The following is an 18,399-nucleotide window of genomic DNA, read 5'->3' as shown; positions in this document are numbered from 1 at the left end:
AGGAACTTCTTCTGTTACATTAACATTCAAATTTCATACTTCTTTATACAGATGATTGCTTTGTGATCAGAGATAGAATAACCAATATCGGCCATGTCATATAAACAAGTATTTACAAGACCCTGCAATACATTGCCTTTTCTAAATGATGTGTTTTCTGGTTTTAATTTTGGGTTGTTCTCCTGTACCAGCCTTCTGTGCTAACCTTCTACATTAAATAAAGGGAATTAACATTACATATCATAACAAACCACTGACCATAACACTTTAGGGTTTTTTTATTGTTGTTTTGCTTTTTTTTTCACTTGATTCTTCTATTTTTCTTCCTTATTTCATTATTTCACTGAGGTCTCTCTTCTGCACTCAACCCCCCTCATCTGAGGTTGAGGTACTGCCTTTTTTCTCCCTTCTGTTTAAAGTACTTTGCATTTTTACTTTGCTATATGCAACTATTAAAGAATCAAAAGCATCTATCCATACTGTAGGTAGCAAGATCTGTAAAAACTATAAGAGATTCCCTGTCTTTTTATCAGAGACAGATCTTCATTTCAGGGCTTACATCCTTCTTCCGGATAGGTACTGACCGAGGTCAACGCAGGTTGTCATTTGGGGGTTAACAGCCTTGATGGTTACAACTCCTGACAGAGCTTTGGGACTTCCTTTTCCACTGCCTTGTCTGCACTCATGTAGATATGTGCAGAATGAAACCAGAGCAGGTTTGTTAAATCTTTGTTCTGGCTTGATAGCATCTGATATATCACCTTCCCCTGACCAGTCTGCAGTGGCTGAGCATGAGTTGTTCAGTGTAATTTAAAGTTGCCTGAGGGGTGTGATAAATTATGCCTGCTGCCCGTGACCTGGCTGGCTTTTGCCACTCCTAGAATTCACTAAGACATAGGAAAATCTTTCCTCCAGGTAGCTTTTTGCTGCACTAGTGGCTTAGGACAGCATGGGATGCAGCTTTGAAGAGGATTGGGATGGCTGAATGGTGGCAGCGCAGTTACCTGGTAGGTGACTGGGAATGCATGCTGCATTAGAGAGCGATACAGGAAAGGAGATTATGGTCCTCTTAGCTCCCTCTTGAAATCTGCCCCTCGGGATCCTCTCCGATCCATGCCCAGAGAACTGCCCTTGCAAACCACCGGCTCCAGGGTCGTCGCTCTCTGATGGCAGCAAACCAGACCAAACGCAAGGGAGAGTCTCGGGCCAGCCATGCTCGAGAGAAATACTCCAGGGACTGGTTGGTGATCTCGGAGCAGTTAGCCAGGGGCTGAATTTAGTTTATTGCTTAAAAAAAAGCATGGTTATTACTCATTACTGAGATGGTAGTTTAAAATAATTAGTCTAATTATCGTGGAGCATTGTGCTTTAAAAGGAACAGCTGAAAGTAGAGAACCGCAAGATTTTCATTTAAGTGGTAAAAGTTCTTCTAATAACCAAGATGAGCCAGAAGACACCAGTGGTTATATGTTTGAAGGAGTTTCCTTTAAGTTGAAGTGGATTCCTGTAATCAGATGAGCTCATCTGCCGTCTGAGCAACCTCTATTAGCAGCGTTGAAAAGTAACTCCTAGTTGCTGCTTAGAGCGATTCTAATGTACTCTCAGATTTGATCCTGCTTTTTTGTGCATGTGGATTCACCACAAGGCATGCAGCAAGAAAAAACTCTTTTATAGGGCATGATCTTGCAGCCCCTAAATTAAACACACAAACCAAAGGCCTCTCTTAATACTCTCTTTCTGAATAATCAATTTAAGCTAAAAAGAGGCAGATGAGTTTTGAGAAACAAGCACCTCCTGCATGCCCAGTAACCTGTCCGCTGTGTGAGTAACACAACAGAGAAGAGGGAATGGTTGGGATCCTGCTCCAGCCTTATTTTGAGTGTCTTGTCAAGAGAAGTGGGGTAAGGATCCTGCAGGGGATGTAATGGTTCATCCTTACCTGGTTGCTTTGACATGAGGACTATGGAAGTAGCAGTGACCTTCTTCCAGAGCAGGGTGACTGAAGGCTGTCTTTGTCCACAAGGTTGAAATTAACTGCTGAGTTCTAGCCTTATAACCTAAAATACTCCCCAGAAAATTTAATTGGGAAGAAGATAAGCCCTTGTAAGACTGAAACATGTTTTTTGTTTGTAAAGGTGTAGATGCACATGTTTTCAGGAATAAGCCAGAAGAAAAACTTTCTGGAGGAGAACAGATGGGAAATGTAGAAGGCTATTATCTACAAAATGCTTAAGAAAGCATAATGAAGTGGAGGTTGTGCTTAAGGACCAGGACTTGTAAGGAATTTGAGACCTGAGCTGACAACATAATTGTGCTAGTTTTTGGATTTACCAGAAGTCTATTTTGTGAAAACTGCAACTGGTCTGCATGCTATTTTTATGAAATACAGTTGCATTTGTGGAGGATTGAAGCAGTGCTGCTATGTGGAAAAGCGAGTGATCTCAAAGATATTTACTTCTGCATGGAAACATTCCCAGACAAAGAAGGAATCAAGCCCTCTCCCTAGAAAGATTAAGTTCAGTCAATTCCTTCCGTACAATATCGTGTTCTTTTCTTATGTTGACAGTCTTCATACTTGTAACCACTAAACTTCATCATCCTACTCCCATTCTTTATGTGCGCTGTTTGTCTCCCAAGGCAAGTGGCATGCCAAGTCATCTTGTATTTAAAGTACTTCCACTTAAACTTTGTAGTAAGACTGGGAGTAAGACATTTTGAACTTTGTAGTCTGTGATTAAAAGTTTTAGCAGCTGTTGCTGTAAAGACTTAAATATGCTTCCAACTTTTTTTCACACAGATATCTCATCAACTTGGAGGTAATTGAATATCTACAGGACCCAGGTATAAAGTAGGTATGATAGCATTTTATTTGATATTAATGATTTTACTGGAACATATAATTACTGGAATGGTTGTGTGCTCCTTGGCATTAGTCTACATGAAAGAGTGTGTTTTATTAAACAGGGGCATAGCTCTAAAAAAACCCACACTTAATAATATTGCTTTGCAAAGCAAATGAGTGTACCTGTGCCTGCCAATTAAATTGTATCGTGGGTGGAATAATTAATTTGGATGCTAGGCAAGGAGCACATTGCAGATTTTTTTTTTTTTTATTTAGGCTGACTGGGGAGTGCCCAGGTTAAGATTACATCCATTTTTCCTGCCTTACACCCTTGTGCATGGCATGGATGCAGCCGCTTGCTTCTACAGATCCTTCCCCTCACCAAACAATCAAATCTGGGATGTGTCTTTTTGTCTTTTAAGTGTGTGTGTGGGGTGTCTTTACAAGTAGCTGTTTTCTGCTATTTTAGGGACAGATTTTTTTCCCTCATATTCTAACTCACAACAGATAAACTTGTGCTTCTCTTCAAGTGAATGCTGAAATTCATCATCAGTCAGGAAAACTGAAGTGACACAGGTTTCTGTACGTTTAAAAGCATTGCTTACAGCTTTGCTGAGTCACAAGCAAAATGAGAAAAACATTAACACGATTACTGGTGCAATTCAGTCCTGGTGATGTAAAGATATGCTATGATGTTTGAGATCATATGTATATGTACAAACCTATTGGTAGACTAGTTGATATAAGCAGAATTCTTAAAAGAAAGGAAAATCCCAAAGGGGAAAATAACGTTAGGTTACAGACCCCCAACCATAGTAAGCAAACTACTTTCAAGTGGTTCATGAAGGCAAGTCCTGACCACCTGCGTGGAAGATACCAGCTCATCAGTGGTGCGAGTTCCTGACTGCCGGAGCAGCAGGAGGGACAGAAGTGAAGAGCTGACGGACGGAGCTGGATCCCACCTTATGTGCGAGGGGAAGGCAGAGGCCCTGCTGCGTACGGGTATGAGAGACGCTGTGCGAGTGAGTAGAAAAAGATGTGTGCCGAAAAAGACGGAGGCAGGGGAGCGGAGGCTTGTCTCTTGCCTGTGCGCAGGAGTGCTGCCAGGGGTGACTGAGCAAGGTGCTTGGGAACCCCCCCAACACGCGGGGCTCTCGCCTGTGCCACAGGCCTTCTGGTGCACAGGCAATACCCAGGCAAAAGGTTCGCCTGCCTGCAGGCTCCTTGTCACTCATGCCCTTTTACCAATAGTCACCTGGATTACCTTCAGAGATAAGAGTTCCCACGGTTTGTCCATGTATCTAATTCCTCCAAAAATGGGTGGTTCTTCAGATACACTGCTTTGTGTTACAGTGTTGTAAACTTTGACCTTTAAACCTCTATCATTCTTTCTGCAACAATGATCGTACTCTATCAGTCAGTTGACATAAAACTGGAGATATTTGGTCAGTCCACTGGAATGCTATTTTTAGCACAAGCAAACAGAAACCAGACTAGCTCATGATCGGCCCTTTGGGGAAAGGGAGGTAGAAGGATGAAGAGAGAGGAAGAGACTTCTCCTCTAGAAGATTTTTCCTGTTAGTCACAGCACTGAGAAAAAACAAACTCCATATGGAACAGATCATGTAAGGCCTTTAAAATATATTTGCAGAGACCGTACAGTTTCTTAAAGGAACTTGGAATACTCTGTGATTTGGGGGTTTTGTTCTTATATTTCCCGTTTGGGGATGTGTGTGCATTTTCATTTGTTTTAATTTGGCCCACGTTAAATGCATCAACCAGTAGTTTGTTTCATTATCATCTTTGAAAGATTTATTCAAAAAGGAAAAACATTCCCTGATTGCCCCAATGGGAAAGAGTTACAAATTCTTCTCTCCCAGTAGTTTCATTAGAGAGGTTTTTGCTGCCTCTTTTTCTTTTTTTTTTCAATTGGCGTGCAAATGAAGGCCAAATTTTTGTCCCCAGCACACAGCCAGAGTGTAGCGTGCTGAGGCAAGGATGTGCGCTCAGTCGGATGCTGAATTCAGATATGGAGCAGCCATGCAGTGCAGGAGGTCATGACCAGTGGGCTGGGTTTAATGGAGCTACTAGTTGCATCTGAAATTACTTGCCCTTTTCCTGCTTGCCCATCGAGTGACTTTGTAGAGCACCATTCCAGAATATTAACTGTGAAGTCCAGCCTTCCGTGATCTGCCTTTCCTGCCTGATAGGGCAGTGATGGTTTTCAAGGAATGAGGGGTGGAGTGGGACTTACCCTTTGGTAATAACTATGCTCTAATTCTGCAATGTGAATAAATGTTATGCAAAAGAATGGCTGTCATTAAAACACTTAGTTGAGAAGCTAATATAGTCCCACTTATTAAATGCAAACCTTCGGTTTGAAACATGGCCAAAATTAATTCATAAATGTGTTAATCTTTTAAAATTCAGCGCAGCTCTAAAGCATATTCAATGTGAATGTTGGGAAAGAGCTCTGGGCTTTTGAATTAATGTGACAAAAACAGACCCTGCCAGAGCTTTTTTTTTCTTTTTTCTTTTTTTTTTTTTAAAGAATTCCAGTGAGAACAGGTAAGATGAGGGCAAACACTGAAACTTCCTGCTTTTCTGAATTACTGCTGTAATTACTTGTTTTGACATCTTAAAACTATGAGCTATTCTAACCTCCCAAATTTCCTCATATTCCACGTGCTCTATATTAGCATGAGTAGAGGATAAAACTATGTTATAGAACAAAAGCAACAGAGCTTTACTGAATGTGACTTATGGAACAAGGTTTTACAGGAAACCAAGGATTTTGTTAGGGCTCAGAAGAATAAGGACCACTGAACACGTATGAAGAATTCAGGCTTTATTTAAGCAGTTTCTCTCTTCGTGCGTGTCTTGCACAACCTTAAAAAAAAATTAAGAAGTAACTTTAAACGCACGTTTCCAAAGAAGATGGTCAGGCAGACTGCCAGGAGGCAGGTGTAGTCTCTAAAACCTCTGTGAATTGCTTTTTACGGACTGTGTTTCAGGGTGGACCTGCCCCCTTCGCATTTTGGCAACTCGGACTCATTTACAGAAGCTCTCACCATTTAATACCAATGTTGTGCGTTAGGTCATTGAATTTAAAACCTGTGGTAGCGGAGAGGAGCCGGTGGAGAGCTCGGCCAGACGGGGACGGGGCTGGGGCTGGGGCTCCCAGTCGGGTGGAGAGGCGGTGCCCGGTCAGCAGAGGAAGGGGAGAGCAGCCGAGTGCTTGCTCCCTGCCTGAAAACAGTAGCTGATTTTCTTTTTTTATTTATTTTTTTTTCTCCTTTCTTCTTCCCGGGGCTGTAATCCGACTGCTCTCTTTGGCTCGGCTCCAGAGACAAGTCCGAGTGGTTAATCTCTCTTCCCCCCCTTTCCCAGCCTCCGGGGGAGGAGGAGGAGGAGGAGAAGAAGAAGAAGGGGAGCGGAGTCAGCTGCAGCCCGGGACCGGGCCGGGCCTCCCTGGGGAGGGGCTGAGGCAGCGGCTCGGCTGCGGGAGCTGCATGGAGGAGGGGAGTTTCACAGACTCCCCTGCCCGGACGGGAGGAGGAGGAGGAAGTTTGGAGATTAAGCCGCTGCCCGGAGCCCGAGCGCAGGGAGGGAGCTGGGGCGCGGCCGCGGGGGGGACACCCGGCGCCGCCGCTGAATGAGTTACGGGGTGGGGGGGATAACCTCCCGCGCCCCTGCGCCTGGATTTTAAACGGGAGGAGGAGCGGGTGTGCGGGGGCAGAGGACGGCGAGAGGCCGCCGGTGAGTGCGGGGGCTTTGTTCGCGCGGGCGCGCCGGGGAGGGGGCGGCGGCGCCCGGCCCGGGACGGGGGGGTGGGTGGTCGGTGAGGCACCCGGTGCCCTGAAACCACCTGGGGAGGGGGGGTGAAGCGGCGGCCCCAGCTCCCGGCCCCCGGGGGTCTGCTGGGGAGCGGGCGTTTAGTGCCCGCAGCCTTTGTGCGAGCCCCGCCGCTCCCGGCTCCTCTCCCCGCCCCTGGCAGCCGGCGGTAGCAGGCACCGTGCGCCGGGCTTTCATCAGGGCTCCGGCAGCGACGGCTGCTGCTTGCTTTGCCCACCAAAGTGCTTTGTGTTCGGCCGCTCCGCCGGAGCAGAGGGGCAGCCAGTGCACGGCTGGGCTCCGCCGCGCTTGCTGCACCCCGGGCTTAGCTGAGGGCTGAAGAGTTCCTCGAGTCTTTTTGGGGAGGGAGGAGTGGTTTCTTTTAACTTACGGTAAAACTGCACGGCGTTTCAGGTTTTGTGCAGATGCTTTAGCAAACCTGTGTCTTCTGGAGAACTCTGTTCAAAAAAAACCCTTAATTTTTGGTGTTTTAAAGTAACGTTAATTGGGTTGTGATAAGTGTGGCCTGAAGAGGGTTAAAAATGTGATTGATCTTATCGTTAAGTAGTAGGAACGTTTATTCTGGGGAGGGAAGAAGAGGGAGAAGCAATCGGGGCAGAGCAGTGTCTTGCCGTCCTGTGGGACCCTGGATGCGTTTCCCCATCTCCTGCCTTTGCCTTTTCCCTGCTTTTGTGGGTTGCGTGTCCCAGCCCTTGTCCCTCTTCTTGAACGAGAAGCCCTTCAGACCTCATCCTTCAGTTAGCGTTGACAGACCTGTGGCACTCATTTCCTTCTCTTTCCCCCAGCCACAGTGCTCCAAGTATGAGAGAAAAGGACCCGTAACAAACTTAGCTGTACATTCAGCTGGCTTCCAATACGGTCTCTCTTTGGTTGGCTTTTTTCCCCCTTTAATTATTAATTGGCAGACTCAAAAACAGCTGTGGCCTTACTTTTTTCTTTTAATCTTTGCTGGTACTTCAGCAATTTAATAATGCTGCCTAGAGAACCTGATGACTTATAGGTGTTTTGAAAGCTGTGTAATAAGAGCCTACTAGCAGTCTTCTTTTGCTACTGTTTCGTTCTTGGAGGGAGCAATCTTTGCTGTCGGAGAGTTGCGGTTCAAATTTCCACAAGCGTTTGTTGCCCGTGCCTTTAGCTAAATTTATAAAGGAATCCTGTTAGCATGTACAAAGCTAAATCTGGCTGTAGCAACTCCAGGCTGTGTAATTCACTGTGGTTGGCAAGGCACAATATATAGCTTCCTTGAGATTTATTTTTAAATTTTTTTTTTTTGGTGTGTGTGGCACATAGTTGTCATAATTTTGGGAACTCTTTACCAATGTGTGTGGGGGTGCTTTGAGATGAAAACATAAGACTTATGCTAAGGTTAGAAAATGTATTAATAGGGCACTTGTCTTGAAAATATGAGATGGCAGTTTGAGATCGGCCTCTCAATGAATAATATTGGTATTGTTCTCAGGTCCATGCAATGCTTAGCTATTAAACTTTGATTCTCTACTTCTCCTCTGTGTTCTAAGTTGGCGAACTAGAAATGATGCAAAACACCCCGATAAAATGTTCAGTTTTTAATGTGTTCATTTACGGGAATGCTGGCTTTTTCTCACAGACCTGGAGAGCCCTAAGTAAACAACGTCGACCTGTGGCCGTACGACTGAGTGCATCCCTGCAAAGGCATGTTATGGTTCTAACGCTAGGTGTTAATGTGTCATTTTCCTTGTCGTTTTACTTATGATTTTCAAAAAAAGAAAAAGAAGAAAAAAAATAGGTGTGTAGTCAAATCGGGTTGTAATTTATAGTCTTATTTGGTAACATCTTGCAAAGACAGTATTGACTTGATTTTTAAGTGAGGGTAGATGTTAAGAATGCGCAGCTTTGGAAATCTTCAAGTATTGAACTTAGTTTGTTGGCAGCCCTCATGGTTTCAGGACATCTGCTAATGTGTTCTCCTTCTTCCTTGGGCAGGATGTGAGAATACAAGTTAACTGTCCAAAGGCATACTTTGGGCCTAAAGGGGTTGATTGCAAGGCCTTGGTGTAAACTGTGCCAAGTAGAAAAGGTTTGGAGCTAACTGACGGAGCTCTTGGTACCTTCCTGTGTGGTGTGGTTTTTTTGTGGGGGGGTTTTGGTGTGTGTGGGGTTTTTTGGTGTTTTTTTTTTATGGGGTTGTGTTTGGTTTTGGTTTTTTTTTTAATTTTTATTTTAAACCTTTGTTGTGACCTAAAAGGTTAAAGCTAGACGGGAAGTTAAAGTATCTGCTTACTTGTTTAATAAGTAATTTAGGCAAGTCATGAGTTTGTGGTACTTTTTGCTACTGTTACTGTATAGGTTGGTATGGTTGAACCTTCCACTGATGCAGTTTTTCATGTGTCACTGGTATTAATATTTTTGCTAAGTCGTTTGGAGCAGTGTACATGTTTGAAAACTTCCTCGTGCATTTGTTTGGATTGTCATATACCTGTCGTCCTCTGCCTTTCCTACGCTTGTGATTTCTTGGCTCAAATTCAGGAAAGGCTTTTTAAGCCCTGCTAACTAGATAGGGTTATAGCAACAGATGAAGGCACGTACTTGAAGTAGTGCTTTATTATGTTTGAATGCAAACTCTGCGGTGCAAAGCTGATCTGTTTTCTGTAACCATATAAGACTAACAGAACTGTAGTTGTGATAGCGGCTTCTGTCTTTTCACCTTACTGAAAAGATTACTGGTAACAGGGATAGCCGAAGCTCTGTGGTAGCATCACCCATACAACTTGTAGGTTCTGGTGAGTACTTTTGAGATCAACCCAAAGTCAGGGCTAACAAGAACACAGCTACAAAATCTGCTGTTAGTAATTTTGAAGAATACTTCCACAGATTAGCCTGAAATACCACTATTAAAAAAAAAAAAGTTTTTCTACAGAGGTATCATCTTTAAAATTTAAGTGTGCCCTTTGTATTTAAAAAAGACCAACCCCAAACCAAAACAATTCCTAGGGAAGGATACTACAAAATATGTGAACTCAGAATGGACAAGTTTTTTGGTTTTATCTCTTAATTTTTTTTTAAAGAAGTCCCAAATAACAATCTTTTAACAGATACTTAGCACACTTGCTAAAGTATGCCAAAGACCTCATTCAACTGTTGGTTTTTATTTATTTATTTGTTTGTTTCCCGCATGCAATTGCCACTCCAGCAATTGCTGGGCACTGCTAAGTCTCTCCCCAGCCAAGCCAGAGCTGCAGTTCTTGGCCTTTGGAGCACGGGGTCATGAAGAGGAGAGGCGCCACGTTGCTGGGTGGCAGTTGGAGGTGATGCTCAGCAAGGCCCCATCATGTACCCCAAGTCCAGAGGGTCAGATGCGCTGGGTCAGGAAATAATTGAAACATCCAATCTGATCATAAAGGGAGCCGTGTGCAGGACTCTGATTAGAAGCGTTTCTCAGATTAGACATCAGATAAAGCTGTGGCAGTTATAAGTGAGTACAAAGGAATTAATTTGATGTGTGTTCCTTTTTGTTTTCAGTCGTGTTGAGAGGGACGGTTGCTGTGTGAAAGAAACACATTTTATTGACATGTTAAATTAGTTACGGCTTTAAGTTACTTTGCCATAAATTTCTTCTAGGCCAAGTGTAATGCACAGATACTTAGCTAGAATATACTATATAAGACAGAATAATGGCATATGAAAAAATGCAAGTTAGTAATGTAATATCTGCTGAAGACATTTGGAGTAGTTGTGATTATATATGGCGGTCCTCTTACAATGAGCTGGAATTTTTGCTTGTGGGGACAATGAAGATGTTTTACCAGTACTTATTCTAAACAGCATTTTGCTTTTGTAGTGTTAAGAGGGGGGGAAAAAAGAAGAATTATTGCAGCCCTCAGCAAAGTCTGGAGTGGCAGAAGGACTTGCAGAGGTGTTGCTGAATGGTTAGTTTTGAGAACCTGCATTACTATCATTACACAGAAAGAGTTTTAGTTTGTAGAACTGGCTGTGACGAAAAAGGTGAAAGAAAGCATTATTCTTGTAAATTGAGAATGCAGCGGACATGGAACCTATAGTTTTCCCTCCCCTTTTTTAAAGATGCTTTTCAAAGCATTTCTCATAGTTGCTTATAGTTGATTAAGCCTCCCATTCTGGGAGACTAACCAAAAACACCTAAAGAGTTGTGCTGCATCACCAATTCCAAACAATGTCCTCTCCACCCCAACCATGGCTCAGACTTCCCAAACTTGTGTATTTGGTTTATTAACCTTCAATCTTGTAATATTTTTTCAGTTCCTTTTGGTTTTTAAGCCTATTAAAGTAATATTTTCCAGTTCTTTTGTTGTAACTGTAATGCACAGAAACTTCCTTTTTGAAAGAACAGCTGAGATTCCCATCAGATGTCATGGCTCCAAGACTTGGGGCTTCAGAAAAACATCACACATCAGAGTGAGCGGGTGGAACCACAAAACCGAGGGGGGAACAGGAGCACAGTGAGTGAAAAGGTAAAGTCAGTCTTAGACACATCACCAGTGCAGTGGCAACAGTTATGACTGGAAGTATGGGAGCCTTTTATATGTGTGGTTAAGAATACAAGAGATGAACGTGAACTGATTAAATAATAACTTTAAGTATCAGCAAAGTCTGTTTGTGTTAATTCAGTTTCCAAAGGAGTGTGTGTCTGAGAAACTATCTCAATGTTAAAAGTTTCTCAAGTCACTTTAAGGATATAAATAATTTTTTTAAATTGTGGTTGTTGCATCAAATGGGTCTGATTCACAGAAGTCAAGTTTATATGAACTTGATCTAAAATAGGTTTAACTGTAAATTTGATTACAAGTGCAGGAAAAGAAAGGGGCCTAGTCAGGGTGGACTGGGGAAGGAAATGGAGGGAAAAGCTACTGATATTTATCGAGGAGGCCTGAATGAAGCATCTGTCCAAGCAAAGTTACAAGCTGCTTAAAATCACTGTCAGCTGCTGGCTGGGCTGCCTGCTGAAGGACCTGAATATGGGAGTGGTCACTGCCTGTGTTCTCGCTAATCATGATGCAGAGCATTGCTGTGAAAATGCAAAGTAAGGTACCGGTTTAAAAATTTATCTAGAAGAGAGGCTTGGTGCATTTGACTTGTTTTCTTTCTTCCTTCCTCGACATGAGCTCCATGAGAGCTTCCTAGTCTTCTTCGGGACCGTGGGTGGTTATGCTAGTGGAAGTTGTGTTTTATAAGTGTAGTGAAGAGGTATAGCTTGGGCTGGCAGCTGTTTCCCCTGCAAACTTGTGACTGAAGCAGTGCTAATTATCTTTGAATCCTATAAGTCTTGCTTGTCTGCTCTGTCATTGAGTTTCAGACTGCAAGTAGTGCCAAGCCTCTTCCCGTAAGCACGCGTTCTGTAGAAACTTGCATGTGAGCCCTGCCCAGATGTTTTAAAACCTAACTTAATGAATGTTAACATTGAAATATTTGAACATTCATATCCATTCAGACATTTGAGGATCATGCCCCAGGCATTAGTATCGTGCAGCTAGTGTTTTCTGCTGATAGGATGCATGCGTCCTCTCACTGGAATTACTCAGCAGAGGTAAAAAGGGTGTCACAGGAACAGCGATGGAGTCACCTGCTCAGTTGCTCAGAGCTGTTGTAGATAAAACCCTGATACCTAGCTCAGGAAAGAGAAGGCTGTTTGGATTGCCCTAAGGAGCACTGTCAGGGACAGCGTAACAGCCAGCTTCCTTTCCCGGTCATGGTTGACATCTTTCAGCATTGCCATCTGGGTGTGGGCTTCAAGGTCAGCTTCTGCCTTTAATCAGCCCACGTGAGCAGTCTCTATCTCCTAGATTTAGTGCATAGGCTCTAGCGCTTGTACTTTCTCCCATGCTTCCGCTTGTGTTAGGTGGAGTTATCTGTAAACACAGGCAAGTTTTCCTCGCTAACCTCCTGTAAACTCTTCTTTGTTAAAGTATTTACCAATGTTTACTCCCCTGCATGTCCCCTAAGATTAGATACAGTGTCTGCTGCAGCTTTGTTGTGATTTCTACATACCAGTATCAACTTGCTGTTTTTTTTTTTACTTCTTTTTCTTTTTTTTTTTTTTAAATTGGTGTTGCCTGTCCCAGTGAGTCCAGGCTCATAGTTGAGGTCCCAATGCATTTTGGAAATACCGTGGCAGAACGACTTGCTTTCTGCTGCTGCCACTGATCAGTGGTACTTCCATCTAAAGTAACATCATGCTTTGTGTACTTGATAACTGAAATGAAGGAAAAATTACAGTTCCTTCTTTGTAAAGAATTTTGAAAATAGATGGGTGAAATGAAGAACTGCTTATTATGCAAGTCTGTAATCATCTTTATCACTTCAGTATGCGCAAAGCTTTCCACTTGCTGTTTAAACAGCAACTAAGTTAATATCAGCAGAAACATCATTTTAGCTTGCAAGCAGGTTTGGTGCTGCCGAGATTAGCATGCTTCACACTCAAGTGTTTGTGAAGCTTTGTCACTGTTTACTTTCCAATTCCTTCTCATTATCCTGATAACGTACCTTGTGTGGTTGCTCAGAGAGCTGTCATACCTTAGTGTCTGAGTGATGTCATCATAGACTTCAGCCCGTTGCAGAAACACTAATTTCTCTGGAGAATCATCAGTCTTAGCCTATTTGAATGGTAGACAAAGATGTATTTAACAATGAATCATTATTGAATTTGGAGGGACAGCTTGCCTTCCCTCATACACTACCAGCATACGAAGTCTGTAATCTCTTCTTTCCGTCAGTCTTCTCTGATAATTGTCAGTCTCTCTCATGTTAGATGAGTCTGAGTCATAAATCTCTGATTTGATCTATCTTGATCATTTTGTGCTCCTGCTGTCTTAGGAGGTTGCTGTCTCTGTCCTGCAGGCAGACAGGCCCACTTGCCACACTCCTCACTGGGTGTAGCCTTTTACAGTGCTTGCCTTATCAGGTTGGTTATGCTGTGAAGTCTCCTCTGTCTTGTGGTAGGAGGGTATCGTCTCCAGTATCTCCCTCTCCTGAGCTTGAACTCATTTAACCTTGTTTGTTTTTCCCAGATTTCCAGGGGAAAGCCATTAACTTCTCTTCTGAACATCTACCTGCAGCACCAAGTATCAGGCACATATAGGCTTTTTGGTAAGCCACTGTAGAATTTTGTGAACTGTTATTAAGTGAAAGATAGTAAGTAACTCCTGAGGGCATCAATAACCATTTAATCTCCAAGGTTTCTTTCTGATTTATAGGGCAGTATCTTGGCGTGCTTCTGTTCCTCCATTGCTTTAGATGACATTGTTCCTAAACTGGTATCAGAGATGTCAGGAGAGTCAGTGCTAGGCAAAGTTTTCAGTTGAAAAAGACGAGACTTTCCGTGGACCTTCCCTTTAGGAATCATTTTCCTCTTTCATAAAGTCTGCCAGTGGGGAAATGCAGAATAGAGCATCAGGAAAACCCCATCTTTCTTTTTGTGTGAAGGACAGAGTGGTTTGCCAAGGCACGAGCCATGCTGAGCAGGGTTTAGAGCTGATCTCCTGCATGGTGACTCAGCCTGGTGATCTCCATTACCGCAGCTTGCACTTCGCCACTTTATCTGCAGTGTCACGCTCTGCCGGTAGCGTGGCCTGTTACCATCGCAGGCGTGCTTCCTCAGTCGTGGCTGTACATGCCGACAATGTCCCTCGAGTTCTTCAGGCTCACAGCTAAGCCATCCTGCTGCTCCCATGCACAGTGCAGATCCAAAAGAAACCACATTGAAGAGGTTCTTCCTGCAACTCTGCAGCAGAGCGTCCTGCCAATAAACCACCCCTTTTCTCAAACGCACCCAACGGATTTGGCTCTTGCACCCCTCAGGCCCCTCCAAAGCAGTTTGTTCATCCAAAGAGCAGCATAGGCACTGACTCAGATTCGCACAAAGTTGAAGCAAAGCAGAATAGGCATTATTCTTCTGCCCTTCGTTGGTGAAGCTTTGACGTGATGGGACCTATGATATGTGCAGGTGGGGTATGGAGGAGAAGGGATTTCTTCCACATGCCGCTGCGTGCTGTTTGGATAGGATAGGAGCTGTGTCAGCTTTTCAAGGAAGAATTCTGGAAAAACAAAACCACAACTATCCGGTTTGCTGTCTTCAGAAGAAAAGCTGGTCATAAGCCTTTGTCACTGAAGATCTGTTGCTTTCTAGTCTCTCTCATCCCTAGGGGACGGTGCTTCCATACATACCTGACAGATTCATCTGCCCACCCTGGCTGTGTGCATCATGCAGCTATTCAAGCTTCCAGAGGGGTGGGTGCCAGGGCCATCTGAATGCCTCTTCATTGCCGCTGTCTTATAGTGATGAGGAGTCTGCCCACTATATGGTTCTTTTTTTTCCTTTTGCTCTTCTTTAAATCAATGCCTGTGCTGCATGAAGAGTCCTTTTTGTTTTTCATAGAGGATCGGTGACACCTATCTTCTAACAATTTCAGAAAAATGTGCTGGGTTGGTTTTTCTTGTTTGTTAGTTACAAATGTTGAGTCATATCAGGAGGTGATTAGTTCTGGTACCTGGGTCAGAGTTACTTGTCTATGCCCATACTTGCCCAACATAGACTTCTTTCCTGGGGACAGTTTGAGGTCATGTCAGGGGTGGTCTGGAGGAGTTCTGGCAAAGATTCACTCTTAGCTGTTGACCTTCTCATGCAACTCAGCCTTTGTGGTGTTCGCTGTTGTGAATGGGCAGGGTAAGGGAAACTGTAGGAGTGCTGCATGTATTTAGCCCATGAAGTTAGCTTAATACATCTGGGAAAGCACTCAGCTGATTGCATGTGGAATAAATCTGTTTCCTTGGGACACAGCACATCTTCTGTCTGTTCATCACAGTTACACCATGCAATGAGAAGGTGCTATAATATGTGACCTTCCCTTGATGCTGTACTAGGCAAGCTGCTTTCCTTAGCCAGAAAAGTTGGGCTTTAAGTACTGGCAAATAACTCAGTAAAAATCATGTCAAATAAATTCTTGCTGTAGTCCTCATCACTGGTGATTAAACCTGCACAGTGGTTTGCCGTCTAACACGTGAACTTCTGCTAAGAATTTTATTCTCAGTTTTTCTTAGAGGATCAGTATGTGGAATTGTTTGGCAAAAGTATTTGTTTTAAAATGCTACGGTATATGTTGACACCGTTTTATCATGTCGAATACACAATATGATCCAAGCTGTAAGGACGGAGTTGTCTCGATATGAGATGAGATTTAGTATGGTTGGGGACCAGGTAATAGCAGGGATGACAATGAATGGAATGAATGTCTTGATACCCTACTTGTAAGTTTGTAGAACACAGTTATACGTATTTGGGTGGCTTTGGCTTATTTTGGTCTTTTCCCCTAGCAGAAACAGGGTAGGGAAATCCTTAAAAAGCAGAGATTTCAAAACTCAAACCCATGGTTTGAGGGAACCACTTTATTGGAGTAAAGTGATAATGTTAGCCTTCCACTGAGCATCTCAGCCTGGGGCCGTTAGTGTGTAGCATGGAAGGGTTGTGTGTCACTTACACTTTTTAGGAAAACTGAGGTGAAGATGAGTCTTCTTAGGAGTCTCAAAGACTCCTAAGAGAATAACATAAAGCACCCGTCCTCTTACTGAAAATTAATTTGGTTGCTTCCCATACAGAGTCTACCCAGAAAGAGAACCTTGACTTTACTCAGTTTTGAAAGAGAGTTTTCAAGTTTCTGGGCTTTTCATTTAACATTATGATGAAACCTCCAGGTGCCAGAATGTTTTCCATAGGACGGCCATTATGGTTCAAGTCAACTTAAATATCGTAATGTACGTTTCTTTGGGGTTTTTTCTTCTTAAACTGCTACTTGCTTGATGCTTTAATCCTATATATTTTCTAAAAGTGATTAAGAATGCAAAGCTTTTTTATTAATAATTGTGATATATTTCTAGAATAACTAAGGCTATTTTAAAACATGCAGACTTTTTAAAGACGAAATAGAAATTGTAGGACGAATGACAGTATATTGGTTAATCAGTTTCTTTAAGTGGACATGCACGTGTTTTCTTTGTGATAGTGTTTCTAGTGCAAAAGTGTGCAATGTTGTTACATTGACGTTTGAGAAATAAACTGTCTATTCAGCCACACTGGTCAAAAAATTCACAGGATGAAAAATCCGTTTTCCTTATGGATTGTTCTGTTATATAGTATGATAATACCAAGATCTGTAGAAAACTTTCCTGAAAAAGTTAAAGAAGGTTGATAGAAGAACACTCTGTAGCATCCAATAGCTTGTGCTTTAGTCGATCTGGGTGTGACTGTAGGACCCTGTCTGAAGTCGTCGGTCCAGAGGCTTTGAAAGGCCGCTGGGTGCTCTGAGAGTTAAAGAATATCTCTCAACTTTAGGCCAATAATTTTACTCTGGATCTAAGAAGCTGTTATTGATGAAACTTCTATCAAACAAGAGCGCCCCTATAAAAAGTTTAGGCTTCTTCAGGATTGTCTGGTTTCCTGATTTTCATTTATTTGTATACACACACACACACACACACACACACACAGAGATATATACACACATATGTATATATACATACATACACACATATATACACATGTATGTGTGTATACTTAAATGGTTGTGGTTGTGTTGCCAGTCTGTCTCTTTCTAGGGTTCTTAAAGAAACGAGTTTCTCTAGCAGTTGAAATGGAGGCCTTTGCCTCTGGAGGATTTGAGACTAAGGAAACTTGCATGGGCTAAATGGAAAGTAGGATGGTAATTACAACTCACTTTGTATTTTCGTTTCGCTTAATTTACAATATGAGTTGCAGTCAGGTGGTTGGGCATTTGAATGTTACAACTGTTACAGTCTAATCACAGAAACCTGGTAAGACTACTCCCATATTTCCTTCTTCAGATTCATAGAAATGTTAATGGAGACTATTCTATGTATTCAGTTATGAAGAGAAAAAAACTAAATGCAGTAAACAAATTGTTATTATAATTGTCACTCAGTGATACCAAAAGGGAAAAAATATACTCTCTTAATCTGTGAAATTGCCCTGTAGTGTTGATTTTTTGCTGTAAATACAGCAACTGGATGAGGGAAAATGTATTGCTATTTCACTTAAAGAAAAAAAAACCAAACCATCTCTCAGATGGAGTAGTTTTTGTATTTAAAAAACATCTGTAGATGAACATTATGCCACATTAGCAAGATTGAATTGATTGTATTACTGTTGAAGTTGAAAGTAGACCAATATTTTTTAAATGGATTTTTGAAATATAAAATCTTGCCTGTTTATGATATGGTTCCCCTAGACCAAATTAACTTGGACGCTCATCAGGGACTCTATTTATTCTGGCATAAGAACAAGCATGGGGCAGAGCTTCCTGATCTCAAAAAATGGTGATGGTAAGAGGCCTCTGCAGTGTTCCCAGCCAGCTGAATGCCTGAGGTATTTTGCCATACAGGAAATCAATTGCAGCTGAATGTGCACTGTTTCCACTCCAAGTATATAAACAGGCCTTATGGTGATATAAAAAAAAAGGGAAAAAAAAAATCCAGTCTTACTTTCAATAGCTTCTTGAAAGGTCAGAGCAAGAACATTTGATGTTCGGTTTCTGTGGATTCTTCACTGTCACCTTTGGCTGAGTCCATAGCACAGAAATAGCTAAGAAGGAGAGGTAAATTAGTCTTGGGGTCCTCTAGAACAGGCAAACGTAAAGCAATGGCTTAGAGAAATGAAAATAATAAAAAAGGTATCCTTGTTC

At 42.5% G+C, this 18,399-nt stretch overlaps 1 protein-coding gene across 2 annotated transcripts in view; it reads left to right on the top strand.

Moving 5' to 3' along the window:
- Nucleotides 1–4,467: 4,467 nt before the first annotated feature.
- Nucleotides 4,468–18,399, top strand: part of PLEKHG1 (pleckstrin homology and RhoGEF domain containing G1) — a 141,933-nt gene continuing 128,001 nt past the window's right edge. For both annotated transcript variants that reach the window (XM_075146169.1, XM_075146168.1), the window contains exon 1: nucleotides 4,468–6,601. The gene's annotated coding sequence lies outside the window, so the exon portion shown is untranslated. The remainder of the gene's footprint in view (nucleotides 6,602–18,399) is intronic.

Source organism: Calonectris borealis, chromosome 3 (assembly GCF_964195595.1).
Source record: "Calonectris borealis chromosome 3, bCalBor7.hap1.2, whole genome shotgun sequence".
Classification (NCBI taxonomy): domain Eukaryota; kingdom Metazoa; phylum Chordata; class Aves; order Procellariiformes; family Procellariidae; genus Calonectris; species Calonectris borealis.
The sequence above is the reverse complement of the archived record's forward strand: the minus strand, read 5'-3'. Positions and strand labels throughout refer to the sequence as shown.